The sequence below is a fragment of the Myxocyprinus asiaticus genome, chromosome 33 (genome assembly GCF_019703515.2).
Source record: "Myxocyprinus asiaticus isolate MX2 ecotype Aquarium Trade chromosome 33, UBuf_Myxa_2, whole genome shotgun sequence".
Classification (NCBI taxonomy): Eukaryota; Metazoa; Chordata; class Actinopteri; order Cypriniformes; family Catostomidae; genus Myxocyprinus; species Myxocyprinus asiaticus.
This window is the reverse complement of record NC_059376.1, coordinates 24858163-24877188: the sequence shown is the minus strand read 5'-3', so window position 1 is coordinate 24877188 and position 19026 is coordinate 24858163.

The window sequence follows — 19026 nt, the reverse complement described above, 5'->3', positions numbered from 1 at the left end:
GTCCAAGATTGACCGCAACCCACCGCCTTTTTTCGGTACTGTACCGGCGGGTGGGGCCTCGCGGCGGGGCGGAGCTTGAGGTGCCACACCACATCGTGGCCGTGCTGAGTCCGAGGACATCGAAGCACTTACCTGGCTCCTTGTGACCACCCCCGGAACAGCCTGGGACGGGGGAGGAAGAGGCCTGTCCTCATGACCCATGGAGACTGTCACATCGGGGGCGGATTTGTGCCACAGCTGGGCGCTCAGGGCGGGAGACCGCCGCTGGAGCGCCAACCTGCCAAATGGAGTGGTGGACGGTGGTCGTGATGCCAGCCGTACACACCGAATATGTGACCCAGGGAACAAGGAAACCACTCTTGCGGAGCTCTTGAGTACTGCAGCCACTTGGGCATGCAGCGCAATTTAAATGCAAAAGGTAACAAAAAGAAGATCTGCTTACCAGCTCCAGAGCAGCGGGTTTCGTTGTCACTGGGTCGCCCGTCTCAGGAGCGCTTCGAAGACCTCCGTGGGTTCTTCGGTGCCGGCTGTGAGACGGGTGGCGTCGGCTTCCTGCGGTGGGCTCCACGCCGGGGCCGGGCCGGAGGGGCAGGCTGCGGTGGAGCCAGGCTGCAGTCACCGCAGGGGGACGCCCTCGGCGATGAGTAGATGGGGTGCAGGATCTTGAGCCACGCCGGGGCAGGACAAGCCGGCTAGCATCCATCTACTGCTCTACCATCGAGAACTGCTGGGCAAAGTCCTCGACGGTGTCGCCGAATAGGCCCGCCTGGGAAATGGGGGCAGCAAGGAATCGTGTCCTGTTGGCCTCACCCATCTCGACCAGGTTGAGCCAAAGGTGGCGCTCCTGGACCACTAGTGTGGCCATCGTCCACCTGAGAGACCGCGCCGTGACCTCCGTCGCTCGGAGAGCGAGGTCGGTCGCCGAACGCAGTTCCTGCATCAATCCTGGGGCGGAACTACCCTCGTGCAGTTCCTTTAGCGCCTTGGCGGACTTGCAGGAGAGCCATGGCGTGCAGGGCGGAGGCGGCTTGTCCAGCAGCGCCGTAGGCTTTGACCGTCAGAGACGACGTAAACCTACAGGCCTTGGACGGGGGCTTTGGGCACCCGCGCCAGGTGGCGGTGCTCTGCGGGCATAGGTGCACCGCGAGCGCCTTTATCCACCGGGGGATTGCCGAATAACCCTTGGCCGCCCCACCATCGAGGGTAGTGAGAGCGGGGAAGCTGAAAAGATCGGGACCGGGCAGTAAAAGGTGCCTCCCGTGACCTTGTCAGCTCTTCATGCACTTCCGGGAAGAAAGGAACGGGGCGGGGCGTGGCTTTGAGCGGTGCCGCGAGCCCAGGAACCAATCACCGAGCCGCGAGGGTTCAGGGAAGAGCGGTGAAATCCACTCTAACCGACGCTCGCGGCTGTCCGGGAAAGCATGTCGTCATCTCCGCGACAGCCTGTGACTGGGCGAACGACCCCGAAGGGAGGAGCCCAGCTGAGGCTTCCGACTGGACGAGCCCGCTCTCCGATGCTGCGCTCGAGAGCTCATCACTTTCGCGGGCTCCGAATAAGAGGTCGAACTCGCCGTGAGACGAGCCGGCGGACTCACCCGGAAGCCCGATCGGGGCAGACGAGCGTGCTGGGGAATGGGAGGTCCGCGGGGGATACCCGGCGGAGGCGGTCCCATTGGGGTCCCCAAATCGCCCCCAGTGCTAGCCGCGCTGGCCTCAAACCCGTGGGTAAAAGGACCGAGGCGGGAGCCTCTGGGGTGGCTCGCTTCCTTACGAAGGCGAGCCACGACCGCAACGTTGCCATGGACACATTCTCGCAATGAGAATGTGACCATCCACGAACGCTGTCTCCGCGTGAGCAGTGCCCAGACACGAAAGACAGTGATCGTGACCGTTAGAAGGCGAGAGATAACGAGCACAACCAGGAATAACACACAATCTGAAAAGCATCTTTAAAAAGACGCGTCTTTAAAAAGACGTTCCGTGTGTGCGCTCTTTTAGATAAATATATACTCTTTTAGAGGGGAAAAATGCTCTTTCAGAAAATATACTCTCTAGTTTTTCTGCCGAAGCGCCCAGGGGCATTCTCTGCAGTGCACCAGTGCAGAGGAGGGAGAAGCCGCTGAAATGCGCCGTCAGATCCAGCAGAGGTGAATGAACAGTAGTATTCAGCTCAGTGAGCATGACCGTTTGGCTCCGAAGAGAAAATCTGAATGAGTGGTTGCATACCAGCTCCTTTTATACCCGTATGTTCGGGGGAGTGGCATGCAAATACCACTCGCCAATTTTCATTGGCCTTTTATCAAAGACCAGAGGTGTCTCGGGCTCCCAAGAGTGACCCCTAGTGTCACTACATCGACACCAACGTTGAGTGAGTGACAGATAGGGAATGTCCCGTCACTAATCTAAAGATTAGTGGAGTAATTAATGGAGTGGCCTCTTTTTACTTGATACAGGAAGCCAAGTCAGTACTATTAACAACTTTATATGTATCTATAATATATGTATTAACAACTTTACCATACATTATTAATTTTTTATTCATACACTTCAAGGAAAACACCATTTGAGAAATAAATTAAATAAAACAGCCTACAAATAAATGTAATTACACACATTTATTTTCTTTCTTTTAAAACAAATCGTCTTTCCCTATAGTTGATGTTACCACGTTGAAACAATTGCTATTGGCTGTCTCATCGTGTTGCTTTGAGAAAGTAACTACTTCTAAGAGTTTCTTCAGAGAACACCTGTCTGGGGAGGATGAAGATATGCTGTCCACAACAGGTTGGCTGAAGATTACAGCTGCCAACAGTTTAGACATACCATACTTAGGTTATCTTGAGTTGGAGGTTGAAACCATGAGATTTACCCTACCAGAGTGTGGTTTTCTAGTAGTCAGAGACTTACAAAACTCTTCTGCTGTACCAGCCCTCATTGACATGAACATCATTAGCAGATGTAGACAACTGGTTCATGCAGAGTTTGATACTACCCTAGGAGGAGAGTTGCAGTCTGATTGGAGAGAGGCATTTCAGCAGATGGAGAGTGCCAGCAGTCTAGAGAAGTGAAGTGTAGTCAGAGTAGTTGGAAAATACATAGTACACATACCTGCTTCATAAATTACAATGGCAATGGTCAAGGGAGCAAAGAATATGTTAAATGATGGTTCATGGGACTTCCTGTTATAACCAGTGAACACACCCTTACTTGGCGGTCTGATTGTTGTTCCCTCTCTTGTGTCTTCAGAGAAACTGTTGTTTCCTGGACAGGTTGTGAATCTCTCCCCAGAAGATATCTGGTTACAGGCCAGAACAAGACTTGGTACTTTGTATCGTGTCGAGAATGTGAAGTCCAATGAGACATGTGAGGTAAGATTTCAGAGAATTTCTGCTGATATTGGAAGAGATCAGTGTAAACATAAAAGACAGTTATTGGAGGACAGCTCCAAAGAGTTTCTCAACAAGATACACATTGGTGGTACTCCTGAACAACAGGCAGAGCTGAGTGATTTGTTGATCAAGTATTCTGAAGTTTTTGCTCTCGAGGATGAAGACCTCGGTTTTACAGACAAAATGCAACATGAGATTCACATGGTGGATGATGTGCCAGTGGCCCAACCTTATAGGCATTATCCCACCTACTCAGTATAGGGAAGACAGAGAACATATCACCAAACTCCTTAAGAAAGGAGTGATCCAAGAAAGCACTAGTGCTTATGCTTCACCTATCGTGCTAGTTATGAAAACTGATGGCAGTCTCAGGATTTGTATCGATTACAGGCAGCTGAACTCAAAGACCAAGGTGCAATGATGCTTTTGGGTTGGCATGGATAATGATGTGGAGCAGTGGATCAAAAAGTGACAAAGGTGCATCTTAACCAAGATGCCACAGCCAAGGATACATCCTCCTATGAAGCCATTCCTGGCTTAAAGGTCCCTTGAAGTAGTGGCAGTAGATTTTACTGTGCTTGAACCTGCCTCTGATAGCCATATGTGTTAATTGTGACTGATGTTTTCACAAAGTTCACACAAGTTTTTCTAACCAAAGATCAGAGGGCTGATACCACTTCCTAAATCCTTCTGAAAGAGTTGTTCATGAAATATGGTGTGCCTGAATGATTGCATTCTGATCAGGGCAGAAAATTTGAAAGCTACGTGATTGCTGAGCTATGTAAAATGTATGGTGTAAAGAAAATCTGCACCACACCCTATCGGCCTCAGGGCAACGCTCAGTGCGACCGCTTTAACAGAATACTCCATGATCTATTACGTACACTTCCCCCGAAAGAAAAAGCGTTGGCCAGAACACCTTCCTGAGTTGGTTTATGCTTATAATGTCACACCATTTGCAACCACTGGATACCACATTACATGCTGTTTGGAGTCAACCCGCATCTTCCAGCAGATGCACTGCTAGGTCAAGAGCAAACTGTGGACAGAAAAAATTATTGGTTAGTGATCCACCAAGACAGATTGAAAGAAGCTGATGAAAAAGCCAGGGCATATGCTGAACACAAGGCTGCAGAGAGTCTTGGCCCTTTTAATGACTAGGTCTATTGACCTTTGGATAGGAACAAAATACAGGATTCATAGGGTCCTACTGAATACAGGGTTGTAGATGTGCAGGGTACCACACATTATATTGAGCCCTGTATAAAACCCCCTGTTGAATCCTCTGTTTGGACTAGTCAGTGATGTCATCGATGGGCGGAGTGATGTTATCGATGGGCGGAGCCACAAACATTACTGGACATGTTCGGCTCGATCTAGAGTATTCTAGTGTATTAACAAGACAACTCGTACTGTTTGTTTGGATGTGTGTGTGTTCTTGATGCTGTAAGTTCACTTTAATATCCTTTTAAGTTACATTCATGTATACATTTGGTTATATTTCTATACATTTTCAGATTTTTTCAAGATTTAAGTGTTTAAGGAGTAACTTATAATCGAACAGGCATGTAGAAACGTGCCTGAGAAGTTATTTGCTTAGAATATGGTATTGTAATTTCATATTAATCATTGTTTTAGTCTTACTGATATCATTCTTGTGTGTATTTAAACTATTTTAGCATTGATGCCAGCTGTATATAATGGGTAATTTATTCACGTTTATACAATACCTACATTTATTTTAATAGAGCTCTCCCTAGTGGCCATTTATACATATTTCACTCAGCATTACTTTAAAATGTCTCAAATTCATTAGCAATGCTTATTTGATTGTAAATGTACATTTGAAGCATTGTATTGCATAGATTTATTTTATGTACACTTTATTTATTATTCATTGTTGTTTTTATTTCATTTCAGAAACCACACATATACACACAGACACGAATAGATGCATAAACAGAAACAAATATACATCTGGAATTATTGGAATACATCAATGGTTTAGAATTTAGGCTGTCTTGGAATTGCTCTTCTTTACTCCCTATCATAAAATTTCTGACCAAGGTTGAGGATAAAGTGTTAACATACCAGTGCATCTACATGCACACAACATCTATAACAAGCCTATAAAGAGAGTCAAAAGTTGACTTGCACCCTTGTGTTAACTCTGTTCCTGAGCAAGAGGGGAGAATCTGTTTCTGAGCAGGCTGAGGTTGTGATCCTGATTTTGTTGTGTTAGAAGGGATCACATATCCTATTCTGCAAGAGACAGGGAATGTGAATCCTGAAAACCCTGTGTCAGCCGTTGAAGCCCTTATACTGTAGGTAAACTAGTACTGATTTCAGAGAACATTGAACAAAAAGGTTTGGTACCAGAGAGAGTTGAGTCTAGCCATGACACAGCTCCTGAAGTGTCTGGTCCAGAGAGAGTTGAGCCTGACACTGGCACAGCTTCTAGGGTGTCTGAACCAAAGATGAAAAAGCCTGTACCAGCACCAAGAAGAACTAAAAGAGCCAATGCTGGCATACACTCAAACCCATTTAATGAGCCAAAATCAGCATGCAATATTGTTTCACTCAGTCCTGAAGTCGTCTCACTGGTGTTAACAAGCCTGGGTAGTTTATTCTTTAGAGAAGCTATTAAAGAAGTGAAAAGTATATATATTAAGTCATCAGGGACAATGACTTTTAGCAGGGGAGAATGTAGCCAAGTAAAATTCATGTAATTTAACTCATCATAAATTGGACATGGCCCCTTTAAGAGTTTTGAGACACCCTCTTTCCAGCACTCACTGGTGTTAGAAATGTGAAAAAATACGTTGGGCAAGAGAGCTACTGGTTTTGTTCATCGGTTAAGAATTATTTGGGTAAATATCAAATTTTACACAAAATGCTCATAAATTGCATTAAATATGTGTTCAGAATAGTTGTATGTTAAATTGGATGTTTGTTATAGATCATTTTTGAAGGATGCATATAGATTGCATGTGTGGAGTTTGATCACGTATGGAGTTTAATAACAAAGTTCAGGAGGAGTACGTCCATTTAATATGACCAATCTCATAGCCAGTGTAAGCGTTATAAACAGCTGCTTCCCTCCATGGCAGAGGTGGGTAGAGTAGCCAAAAACTGTACTCAATTAAAAGTATAATTACTTCAAAAAAATAATTACTCAAGTAAAAGTATAATTACAAACATAAATAATTACTTGAGTAAGAGTAAGAAAGTATCCAATTAAAAGAGTTCTCAAGTACTGAGTAACTCGTTACTTTCACAAATGACATAATAGACATTAACTCCCCTATATTCCATTTCATAATACACATTTAACATGTATTACAGAATTATTATTATTATTAATGGAAATTCTGTCATCATTCACCATCATGTTGTTCCGAACCCGTATGACTTTCTTTCTTCCATGCAAAACAATAGGGAGATATTAGACAGAATGTCTAATAGTCACTATTTACTTTCAGTGAATGTTTTATATATATATATATATATGTATATATATATATATATATATATATATATATATATATATATAATGTATATTTTGAAAGTGAATGATGACTGTCAGTCCCTAACATTCTGTCTAACATATTTCATGTTCCACATAATACAAAGGGACACACAGGTTTGGAACAACATGAGGGCTGGGAGATGATGACTGAATATTAAATTCTGGCTGAGTTATTTAAATGGATAGTTCATCCAAAATGATAATTCTCTCATTATTTACCTACCCTCATGCCATCCCAGATATGTATGACTTCCTTTCTTCTGCAGAACACAAATTAAGATTTTTAGAAGAACATTTTAGCTCTGTAGGCCAAAATTTTGATGCTCCAAAAAGCACATAAAGGCAGCATAAAAGTAATCCATAAGACTCCAGTAGTTAAATCCATATCTTCAGAAGTGATATGATAGGTGTGGGTGAGAAACAGATCAATATTTTCATTTTTTTTGCTAGACATTCTTCTTCCTGCCCAGCAGGGGGTGATATGCAGAGAAGAATGTGAATCACCAAAAACACAAGAAGAAGAATGTGAAGGTGATCTGTTTCTCTGTTTCTCATCCACATCTATCACCTTGCTTCTGAAGATACTGATTTAACCACTGGAGTCTTATGGATTACTTTTATTTTGATTTATGGATTACTTTTATGCTGATTTGTTTTTTCTAAAAATCTTTATTTGAGTTCAGCAGATGAAAGAAATTCATACACATCTGGGGTGGCATGAGGGTGAGTAAATAATGAGAATAAAAATTTTTGGGTGAACTTTCCCTTTAAGGGCTCTTGTCAGATCTGGATCAATTTGTCAATAAGAATAGAGGTTTGGAAACATTTCTAGTAATTATTACGGTGAAAACATGAAAATGTCCCACAAGGACATTATATATAATGCTGAAATATAAACAAAAGCAACATCATGCTTTATTAATGCCTACTTTTGCTATTTCATAGCTTTTAAAGTCCTGCGTGGATTCTTATTTCAGTGTAGTTACAGTTTTCAGTGTTGAAAGAATTTAGATCATTAGTTCTGTACAGCAGTACTGCCGCTCTCTAAATGCAGAGTACGCAGCCTAGTGCGTAGGGTAACAACCCCGGTCGTGGAACACTTGCTGTGTCTAAAACTGCCCCCTGTCCACTATACAGTGCACTATTTCGAGTGTCCGCCATTTTGTAGGAGTGTCTGAGTTCTGAGTGAGCCACTCGTTCCCTACTTTTGCTCACTCATTCTTACCCACAATGCACTCTAATTTCGAATGTAAATTTTTTTTAAAACGGTTATTTGCCCACAATCCACCAAGGGGAAGACGTACGAGCTGGGAGTTTACTGCTTGCTTCACTGTTGCAATGTTTTATTTCATGCTGAATGTATTAAATTACTTTTTGACATCATTAATTGATTAAAATAACATATACAGAGACAAAAATAGATACATTTTAAAATGTACTCTTTATTTGATCAAATGTGTTTACTCTTTATATTAACACACAGTATATATTAAAAATGACAAACAGAATGAAGATTTTTTTGTATTAATATATTATTAAATAAGAATAACAAGTAAGGCCCAAGTATTTTAAAAATTCATACGTGACATTGTTTCTGCGACAGCCCCAGAGCTCCGACACTCGGTGTATACGTCAGCGTCCGAATTCACTCACTCATTTAGTTCACTCACTGCTGAGATATAGTACACTAACTGCCATTCACTATATAGGAAATAGTGAATGATTTCAGACACAGCCACTCTCTTCGCCATACGATCACCTCGTGCCCGCACATTTCTCACGCGCACGCCCCAGGCACCTCGCTGTGCATGCGCAGAAATGCTGTCTGTTCGCACTTCAGTTGTCAATCACGCGAACGGCAGAGCAAAAGGCATTTACACTTAACTTGGACATTTACATGGATTTATACAGTTAATCTAACTGTAGCTGCAATAGTTTCCAGTAAATGCGTAAATACTGCTCATTCTTTTTTTCATTGTACGGAGCGAAGAAAGTGTGTCACTTTGAAGAGTTTGATGCTGCAGCATTGATGACTTAAGTGACAGTCTGTGACAGCGCTCGCAGCTGTGTGAACTTCTGTTCTCGTAAAAGTCCCATTCAGTAATCTCTCAATAAATGACACATTAATTCAAATTAAACCCACTAATGTAAAGCTGCCCATTGTAAAGAAGTACGAAATTTCATTCGTAATTTACTTGAGTGAGAGTAAAAAGTACCCACTTTTAAACCTACTCTAAAAGTACATTTGTTTTCAAAAAGTTACTCAAGTAAATGCAACAGAGTAAATGTAGTGCGTTACTACCTACCTCTACTCCATGGTGGTGAGGATTCTTCTGGCATCCCTCCATCCACCCCATCTCCTCCATTCACTCCTCAATAACTCTACAAGTCCTGGGGATATTCGAGCTCGGTCAAGTCTCTAGCCTCGAGCCCTCTTACTGGGACAGCGAGCCAAACTCGTTTACGCTATCCTCACTACAGGATTCCATTAACTTGCAAATTACTGCATTGCTGCACATGCAAGGACTGGGTATGTAAATTTAGAATTAATCAGAAATGTAGTCTAGGGCATACGCAGGCATACGTCGTATGTCCACCTATCTTTCTCAGGATTTTGTGTATGCCCACCTGAAATAATTGATGATACGTATGGCCACCAGAACAACGAGTAGTCTTTTGACCCGGAACTTTTTCAATCTACTAACACGATGCCGCAGCACCGTTGAGTGAATTGTGTACATATAAGTGTATAGAGATTCTCTCTAAATGCGCACGGAGCTCTGGGAGCGCAATTGACGGCACTGGCAAGACAGACAGTCCGACTAAGCTGATCCATCAATCAAACAGAGCGTCTGAATCAGATCATTTCAGACGTGATTGGATATTTGCTAACCACTAATATTTTCCGTTTCAGTAAGGGCAGGGACTTTTCCAGTGTCTGGAGTAACCATAATTTGCATTGTAAATGTATTTCCCAGCTAAACGTAAATACATACATACATACATACATATATATATATATATATATATATATATATATATATATATATATATATATATATATATATATATATATATATATTATACACACACACACATTTAAATTTAACTTATGCAATTAACCTTTGTTTTTTGCCTTTTACTGCTGTCTGTGGTGCCTTTTTCTCATGATATCAAATCATTTCAATTTATACAGTATTTCTAAATAGGAAAACAACTTCACTATACACAGAAAAGCACATAATAGTACACAAATAAAATAAATAACCATTAATTTTTATGTAGGCTATATATGCTAATACAAGATAACGTGTTAACATGAACATTACTACACTCATATTAGCTACAATGCTTAACAGTTTATTGCGGATTATGAATTAGTTTATTAGTAAGAGTAATAATTAAGTATTAACAATTTTCATAGTAGCCTAATAAAAGGAAAATTAATGACACCTATTAATTTAAATACATATTTAACAAAGTTACCGTACCACGGTTCTTAGCAGTGTACTCTACACCATGCCAGCAAGAAACTTATCCTGATATACATTTTGTAAGTTTATGTGGGACTATAATTACAACAGTCATTTCATTTCAAAATTCTTACACATTTTTCATATGTACTGTATATAAATGAATTTTAGAGATTGGGTGCATGTGTTTTTTTTTTTTTTTTTCATAAATTCACAGTATATCCACCTACTACACCACTGGAATTAATCATATCTTTTTTAATGATTTATAGGCCAGAGTACTTTCCAATTAATTGAACATGTAATGAGAATTCTGTTGTTTTAAACTGCAATACATGTCCTTATAGCCTGGTTAGAAATGCATAAAATGCTTTGAGTGATTTAAGCATGTGTTTATGCATAAAATACTGTGAGTGTTTAAAGAGGTCCATTATGCTTTTTGTGATTTTACCTTTCCTTTGGTGTGTAATATAGCTGTTTTTGCATGTAAAAGGTCTGCAAAGTTACAAAGCACAAAGTCCATGCAAAAGGGAGTTATTCTCTCCCACAGACAACACTGCTCAAGAACTACAAGAAATGGCTGGATTGTAGTCCATGTAGACTATGTAACACATTTGCATAATGCCTGCCTAAGGGCTACTTTGGCCCGCCCTCAAACAAACAGTTATAGCAGAGGCTAGGATGAGTTGGGTTAGTGTAGTCGCCATGTCGAGCAAAAGCAAAACCTCTTTGTTTGGACTTCCAAAGGCAGACAAACTGAAGAATCAGTGGTTAAAATGTATTTTAATTATTTAGCAGTACAAACACAACCAATGCCAGATTTTCAAGACGGTTACTCCTGAAAGATGGTGTAGTTCTCACTTTGTTGGGACAATTTTACGCTTCAGGATCACAACCTGTAAGTATGTTTGATTATTTGTGGATTTTTCTGCTACCGAGAGTTCAGATGTGGAGTTTTGTGTTGTAGCTACGGTATGTCACCCAGTACACTGCTGTAGGCCTCTGCTAACCTGCTAGCTAATGTTATTGTGTTGAAATAGATTTGCTAATCAGCTGCGGGCCCACTTTTACCTACAATTGTGTATTTTTTTAAAAATATTTTTACAAAATGTAATTTTATGTCTGCAATCCACGGTAGTGTTCAGCTAACTTGCTATGTAATGTTATTGTTTTGGTAAGGGTTTACTATTCAGCTGTGGGCGGCTTTTACCTAAAACTGTGTAACAAAATGGTTGATCTCAAGAGTCTTATATAGTTACAAACTGTAATGTTATGGCCGCTATCCATGGTAGTCCACGACTAATTTGCTCACTAACCGGGAGTAAGCCTCTGTTCTCCGTTCATATCTCTGGTGAAAAAAGGGCAGCTACACCCATTCCAGCAGAAGATGACTAATTTAGATGCACTATGTGTCTTTTACTTGAAGCTTTGTCAGGTTCACAATAATCAACAGTGTACTTGTAAGAAAGCTACAAAAGTAAAACTTACCACTGTGAAACATCCTGCTCATGTCATGCTTGCGAAAGTGGTTCGGGTCGATCAGCTTGTTCTTCCAAACTTTCATTATCGGACTCAAACTGGTACGGCAAAAACAGACACCATTATTACCATAGATACAGTAGTGTTTACAGCTGCTCAGGAAGCCTGAAACTTGGTTATGGTAAGAGGTGTTACACTTCCGACACACGCTCCACGCAGTTGACCAGTCACAACAGACTAGGCCAGCTGACCAATCAGAGCAGACTGGGCTTTTCAGAAAGGGGGGCTTTAAAGAGAGAGGACCTAAATCAGAGTGTTTGAGCCAGAGGATCTAAATAGGTTTAGTGGAAATGTACAGTATGAGAAAAATAATGTGTTTTTTTTAACATTTAAAGCATGTAAACCTATTCTAGTAGACCCCCAAAATAAAATCATGCATAATGTTGGCTCTTTAAGCATGTGTTAAATGCAAAAAATGCTGTGAATGATATAAGCATGTATTAAGGTGATGTTTGCTGAAAATGCCATGTTTGTATTTTCTTTTGACATTAGCCTCTATCATATTTCGTTGAACCATATTTTAGTTCCATATTTTATTTCCGTATTTCATTTTTGTATCTTTATCATCATTTATATATATATATATATATATATATATATATATATATATATATATATATATATATATATATATATATATATTTATACAGCCCCATTGACTGCTGTTTTTTATTTTTTTGTAAAACCCCAAAAGATATTTTTTGTATTCTGTGTGGTTTATTCATAACCCACCGGCTACATAAGAAAATGAAAATGCAAAAACAAAAAACGGCACACTGTTTCTCCCAGATGCAACATTTCGAGCTAAATTCTTTGTTATTTTAGTACTAAGGTGAGATTCAGTTGTGTGTGTTTGTCATCTGTCTCTACATGTTGATATCAGATGGATACACTGAAGAAGTTCTGTCAAAATTCTCATGGTTGTATTTGTATACACCTTTTCAAATGTTTGAAAACAGACAAAGGTTCCTTCTTTTAAAGCCATACATAACCGGTAAAGTTTAAACTCTTATTTTAGTGCAGCAGTTTATTGACAGGAGAGGGGAGTTTCTTCACTGCTGTCTGGGACGCATTTAACACGGATTGCATTTCACACCTTAAATGCAATGTGGTCACATGCATTTTTGACTACCTTCACATGTGGTTTCAGTGATCCGATCACAAAATGTTTACATTTGCAAGATATTGACTGTATGCGCCAGAAAAGCTAGTGTGCAGCCATCTTGAAAATGTTGTCTTTGAACTTCCGGTCCAGCAGTTTCTTTATAGATCTCTATGGTGTTGATGTCAAAGTGTAATTAGCTAGCGAATTTGGTTGTAGAGTTGCCAAAATGTATCATGAGTATTTTAAAGTGTTCAGGGGATGTCATAAAAACTGGAAGCAGATGGAAGAGATTTTAAAACAAGAGTGCTTCATTCATAAATACACACACACACACACACACACACACACACACACACACACACACACACACGTTGGTGCAGCTATCTTTATGAGGACTCTCCATAGACATAATGATTTTTATAGTGTATGAACTATAGATTCTATCCCCTAACTCTACCCCTAAACCTAACCCTCACAAAAAACTTTCTGCAGTTTTCATTTTCAAAAAAACATAGTTTAGTATGTTTTTTAAGTGATTTGAATTATGGGGACACTAGAAATGTCCTCATAAACCACATTTATAGCATAATAACCCTGTAATTAGCAGTTTGAAACATAAAAAGAAAAAGTCCTTGTAAACCACTTAAACCTGCCCACCCAAACACACACACACAAACACACACACACACACACATACACACACACACACACACACACACACACAAATTGACAAGTGAATGTGTATGTTTTATTTTATATTCCATTTACAACCATTTTAATAATGTTTAATCATTTTTAAAATGTGAGGTGACAAATATATTAAAAAAAATACAAATGTAATTTCCTTTAATGTTTATGAGCTTGCATGTGAAATAATACAAGCTGTCACTGTTTGAAATTTCATGTCAACTACACATTTCAATAAATTATTAACAAGTTGAAACTTAAAAATTAAGCAGAATAACACATATAACAATTAAACGCTTGTATCATGTTAAAGTGCAGTGTGTCATAGCTATCTTAATGTGATCTGCCAGGTCCAATTTACCTCCGTGGATGTCAGAAAAACAAACATTTACAGTGACAGCAAAAACACCTCACAAGCATTTTCACATAGTAAAGGGGTGGTGCAGACTCACACCACCAACTCTGATTTGATCAGCTTGATCAACTCTTCTCAGTAGCTTCAGTTCAAACCAGAAAGTAAGAGACAAAACACAGAAGGGGGCGGGGCTGAATAAGGTAAAAAATAAAAAATTTGGTCTGTTCTCACCAAAAACTGATTAGAACACTACAGAAGACATGGATTAAACTGAAGTCTTACGGATTACTATTGTGCTGCCTTTATGTGTTTTTTGTAGCTTCACATTTTTGGTCACCATTCACTTGCATAGTATGGACCAACAGAGCTGATATATTCATCTAAAAACCTTTGTGTTCTGCAGAAGAAAGTCATATGCATCTGGAATGTTGTAATAGCGAGTAAAGGTTGAGAATTTGGGTAAACTATACGAATTGTTCTCATTCCCTTTCATTATTTTGGTGGTAAAAGACCCTTTGTTTTTATGAATCAATCAATGGAATACGAGTCAATGATGGAAAGACTTACTCATAATATAAAATACACTTAATAATTGCCACCTACTGCCATAAATATGCTGTCTCCATGAATGGTCACTGAATGAAGTCAGAATGAACAATGAATCAAAATCCCTCTAATATTGGGAAGCCATGAACATGGTAAGCAGAGTGATACAAAGTAGGGCTACACGATTATGACAAAACTCATAATTGTCGATTATTGCCCTTGATATTGTAATCGCGATTATTAATGATGATTATTTGATGAAATTACTGTGACATCACTAAGCAGGCAACCGCTTCTGGGTTCTTCAGAACAGCAGGTTATGGGCTGGCTGCAGTTTCTTTTAAGCATTACATACTGTAATAATGTTTGTTAATGTTACTAAAGGTTATTATAAAGGTATATCTATGGTTTAAAGTGAAGAAATGTATGTAGGTTCTTTTTTAACTATTGACAAAACCAGTTTTAATTTCAGTCAATATGCCTGTGTGTCATGTAACAGGTTGATGTATACACATCCTCACACATTTAACACACTTCCAAAGCCTGAAAAATGTGGCATAAAAATCAAAAACTACCGTCAGACATGCAATATGTGTTGCATGGCCCACATAAAGTGAATTATCACATCTGACATATTCAATAGTTAAACTGAACAGCCGATTTAGATTGAAATTACTTACTGCAAAAATGCGCTGCTCGTTTGCGGTTTGTTCACCTACAGTAAATAAAATGGCGCAACATGCAACGAATTGAAAATAATTCAAAATTGCACACCTTTGTTCTACAGCTTCTTTTTGAGTGTCAGATGATGTTTCTTTAGTTAAGTGACAGCCCCAAAGCCGATTTTGCAATCGTGGGAGAGAAAGCAGCTGTTAGTTTATCACTCAGAGACGCGGTGGACGGCTCGTAAACCGCCCCGCGTTCTTTGATTCTTTAATGGATAAACTCAGTTTGCCGGTCTCACCCGCGATGGTGGAAACGCACAACAGCTCAATGTGGTTGGACTACAATACAGCAAATCAAATTTGTGATAATTAATGCCTTGAGTATTGATAACGAGCGGACATGGCGGTCTGTAAACTGTACAAGCAATAACCTTGATACACAAGAATAACACACTATAATATTCTATCTCTGCCCAGATGTAAACCTCTTACTTGAATCGCATGAGGATGCAGAATGTGTGTTCATCCGTCCTTTAACTCAGACTCGGTTCCTCGAGGCTCGGGTGATGACGGGAGGCCGTTTCCTCACTCTGTAGGCGGGCGGTACAGCTGCTGATTCTCGGCGGGCTGGCGGAGAAATCAGCAACGTCGACTTGATTGAAGATGGAAGAAAAATCTTTTCTCTCTTCACTTCTGCAGGCAAACGGATCAAGATGAGGATTGCTCGGTGGTCTCCTTCGGATCCGTTAGAGTGTTCGGTGGAACACAGAGTAATCTCAACTCATCCAGCGAGATGGAGATTGTATGGCCACAGTTTCAAGTCGTACGTTACTTCCTTGTGCCACAAATCTGCACCTGAGAGCAGCGATGAGCTGCGTCTACACACTGCGAGCAAAGTTGCTGGAAGCAAATCCCGGAAGCTTTTCAGAGGTATTTCTACTCCTGATGATGTCATGGTTGAGGTGCGTTCTGTCGTGTGCCTCATCCAATAGGAGTTGAGAGTTCAATCCTTTAGTGAGCAAGGCTTCATGGGATTTGTAGTCTGTTTTGGACTCCCTTTGTTTGATTTTGGTGCAGTTTTTATCAGTAAGATTTATGACCTGGAATGTGGGGGCCTGAGTTAGGTTTTACGACTGTGTTAGGCCTGCCTTTGACTTCTATCTGAATACATGAGGCCCAACACGAATAAAGGGAAGGATTTAATCTGATTCGCACTATGCATCATGTTGTCTTTGTGGGAAAACAAAGACTTTGAGAACAAAAAGTACATATAGCACACATTATTGACATGCATTAATGTGATAATCTATTTCTTATGAAAAAAAAAATTATTTTAGAACTCAATCATAACTGATAACATACAACATTTTTTTAACATTGTTTTTAACAGGTGAAATTTGGAAAAATATTTTAAGTTCCAGTTCTTTCGTACCCGATACAAACAGGTACACCAAACAGGTGTTGTCTTGATCCCATGAATTGAGGAGTAAGCACTGGTTCTCTCATGTGCAGCTTGCCATGTCTCTGGAGTGCAGCTAACTTTAAATTGGTAAAGATAACTGCAGTTTTGAAATTCAGATTTCGTTTTAGTATACTTCGTTATTATTAGTATACTTTAGTATTATTTCGTTTTTGTTCCCATACAAAAAATCTACAGTTTGGGCAAACTTGCAGAAAATTCGTCACTCATTAATTTTCACATGCAAATGAGCTTTTCAGAAAACTCTTTATTGTCACGTAAAGTTTGCTGCAGATTCACCCCTATCGGTGAAGAGTTGCAAACTTGGCAAACATTTGCTGCGAACAGCAGGCTCATTTGTCTGTGAAAATAATGAGCGGTGAATTTGTGGAAAGTTTGCAGCTCTATGTTTTTTGTAAGCTATGGATTAACTTGAAATATAATCTATTAAGAAAGGATGAAAGAGATAAAAGCATTTCAATAGTTGTTTTGTAATTAACATGTTGGCCTCAGGATTGTTGTGAGGTGTGTAAGGGAGAGTCATTGGTGAGGAATTGATGCAGATGGTGTTTGACAAGTTTGCTCAGAGAAAATGTTTCCATGTCAGTAATGCACAGCTGTTCCTCTGAGCAATGATCACTTTAACATCAACCACAGATGAAGCTGTTGAGAGTCTGACTGATCTTACATGAAGATGCATAAATAATTCATCCGCATTAGGAAAGCACTGCAATGTACTGTCTTCTGCAAAACTTTATGAACACAAACCTTGAAGATAAAGGCTATAGGATGTTCTGTTAGTGTCAGTAAAATTAACTTCATAATAAAATGAACTGACAATATGTCACAGAATTCTTACCACATAAAGTGTAGAATAACAGCTGAAAATGCCACATCCCTCTTTCAGAATTTACTTGAACACTTGCCTAATGTACAGCATACAGTATAATGATCAGCTCCCTGGTAAGTTCATCCTGTCAGAGTGTGTTTGGTGGATTCAGACAGGATTTAGTCACACTCACCCTGTTCTCTGCCATAGTGCCTCTTTGAGTTAGCGTTAGGATAACGTGCAAATTTGCACAGCCCTTACAGTGAGTTTGAGTCCGAGAGCAACTCACATGGGAGTCCAAGAGAACTGCAGACAACATTTTTCTTAAAGGCTCCTAACTCACAAATAAAGACCCAAACTTTGAATAAAAAATTGCACAAAGGGTATACCTGCGTGCTAAATGTGATTTTCTTTGCTTTATTTGTAATATTTTCTCACTAATCCTAAGGAGCTGAAAGGTCTCAGGAGCTGGTCTTGCTTAAAAGCAAGGGTTCAGAGAGGGGTGAGTGTGTGTATGTAAAAGTTTGGAGAGAAGTTTTATAAGCACTAAAAATGTAATATTGTAGAGTAGTTTTAGCCCAGTTCTAACAGCCACTGATTGAAGAAAGTACAAGTTTAGTTTAAATGGGCCCCAGCCATGAGTCTGGAAGCATATACTCATGAAGTTACTTTCTCTGGGCAGACCAGAAGAATTTTAGACAACACTGAGCACCTTCTGACAATTCCAATTTAGTATTATTGATACCTTTAATAATGAAAGTGACTCAGAACTGTTTATGTCTCCCCAGCTCAGGTGAACAGAAGTGAAACACTAAACCCACACAGACACACTGGTGATTCTTATGATTGCAGTGTGATTTTGGGCTGTTCCCAGAACAGCACTGAAGCGAGCAGTTCAAATTCTTTCAGACTCACCAATGAGGTAATTTTCATTCAGTGCCCTGCAGCTTTGACTAGCTTTGTGAGCAGATTGGGTTATGGGGCAAATGAAAATTAATTTTCAGCCTGCAGTTCTGTGCTGTGTGCAGGTGTTAATAATAATACGAAATCAGATATCAGAAGACTACAAAGGACAGTTCGGACTGCTAAGAGAATTATTGGTTGCCCCCTGCCCTCCCTTCAAGAACTATACTCTTCTAGAGTGAGGAAAAAGGTTGGAAAAATCACTCTGGACCCCACTCACCCTGCCCACTACCTTTTTGAACTGTTGCCTTCTGGCCGACGCTTCAGAGCTCTGAGCACCAGAACCGTCAGACACAGGAACAGTTTTTTCCCTCAGACTATCCATCTTATGAACAGTTAAATTGCCCCATTGAGCAATAACTATGTGCAATACACAGTTTAGTCTTTATTATATTTATCCAACACATCCAACCTCTTCTGCCATTACATTCCCTTGCACTGTACATAACCGATTTGTATTAGATTTGCACTACGTATGTGTGTATGT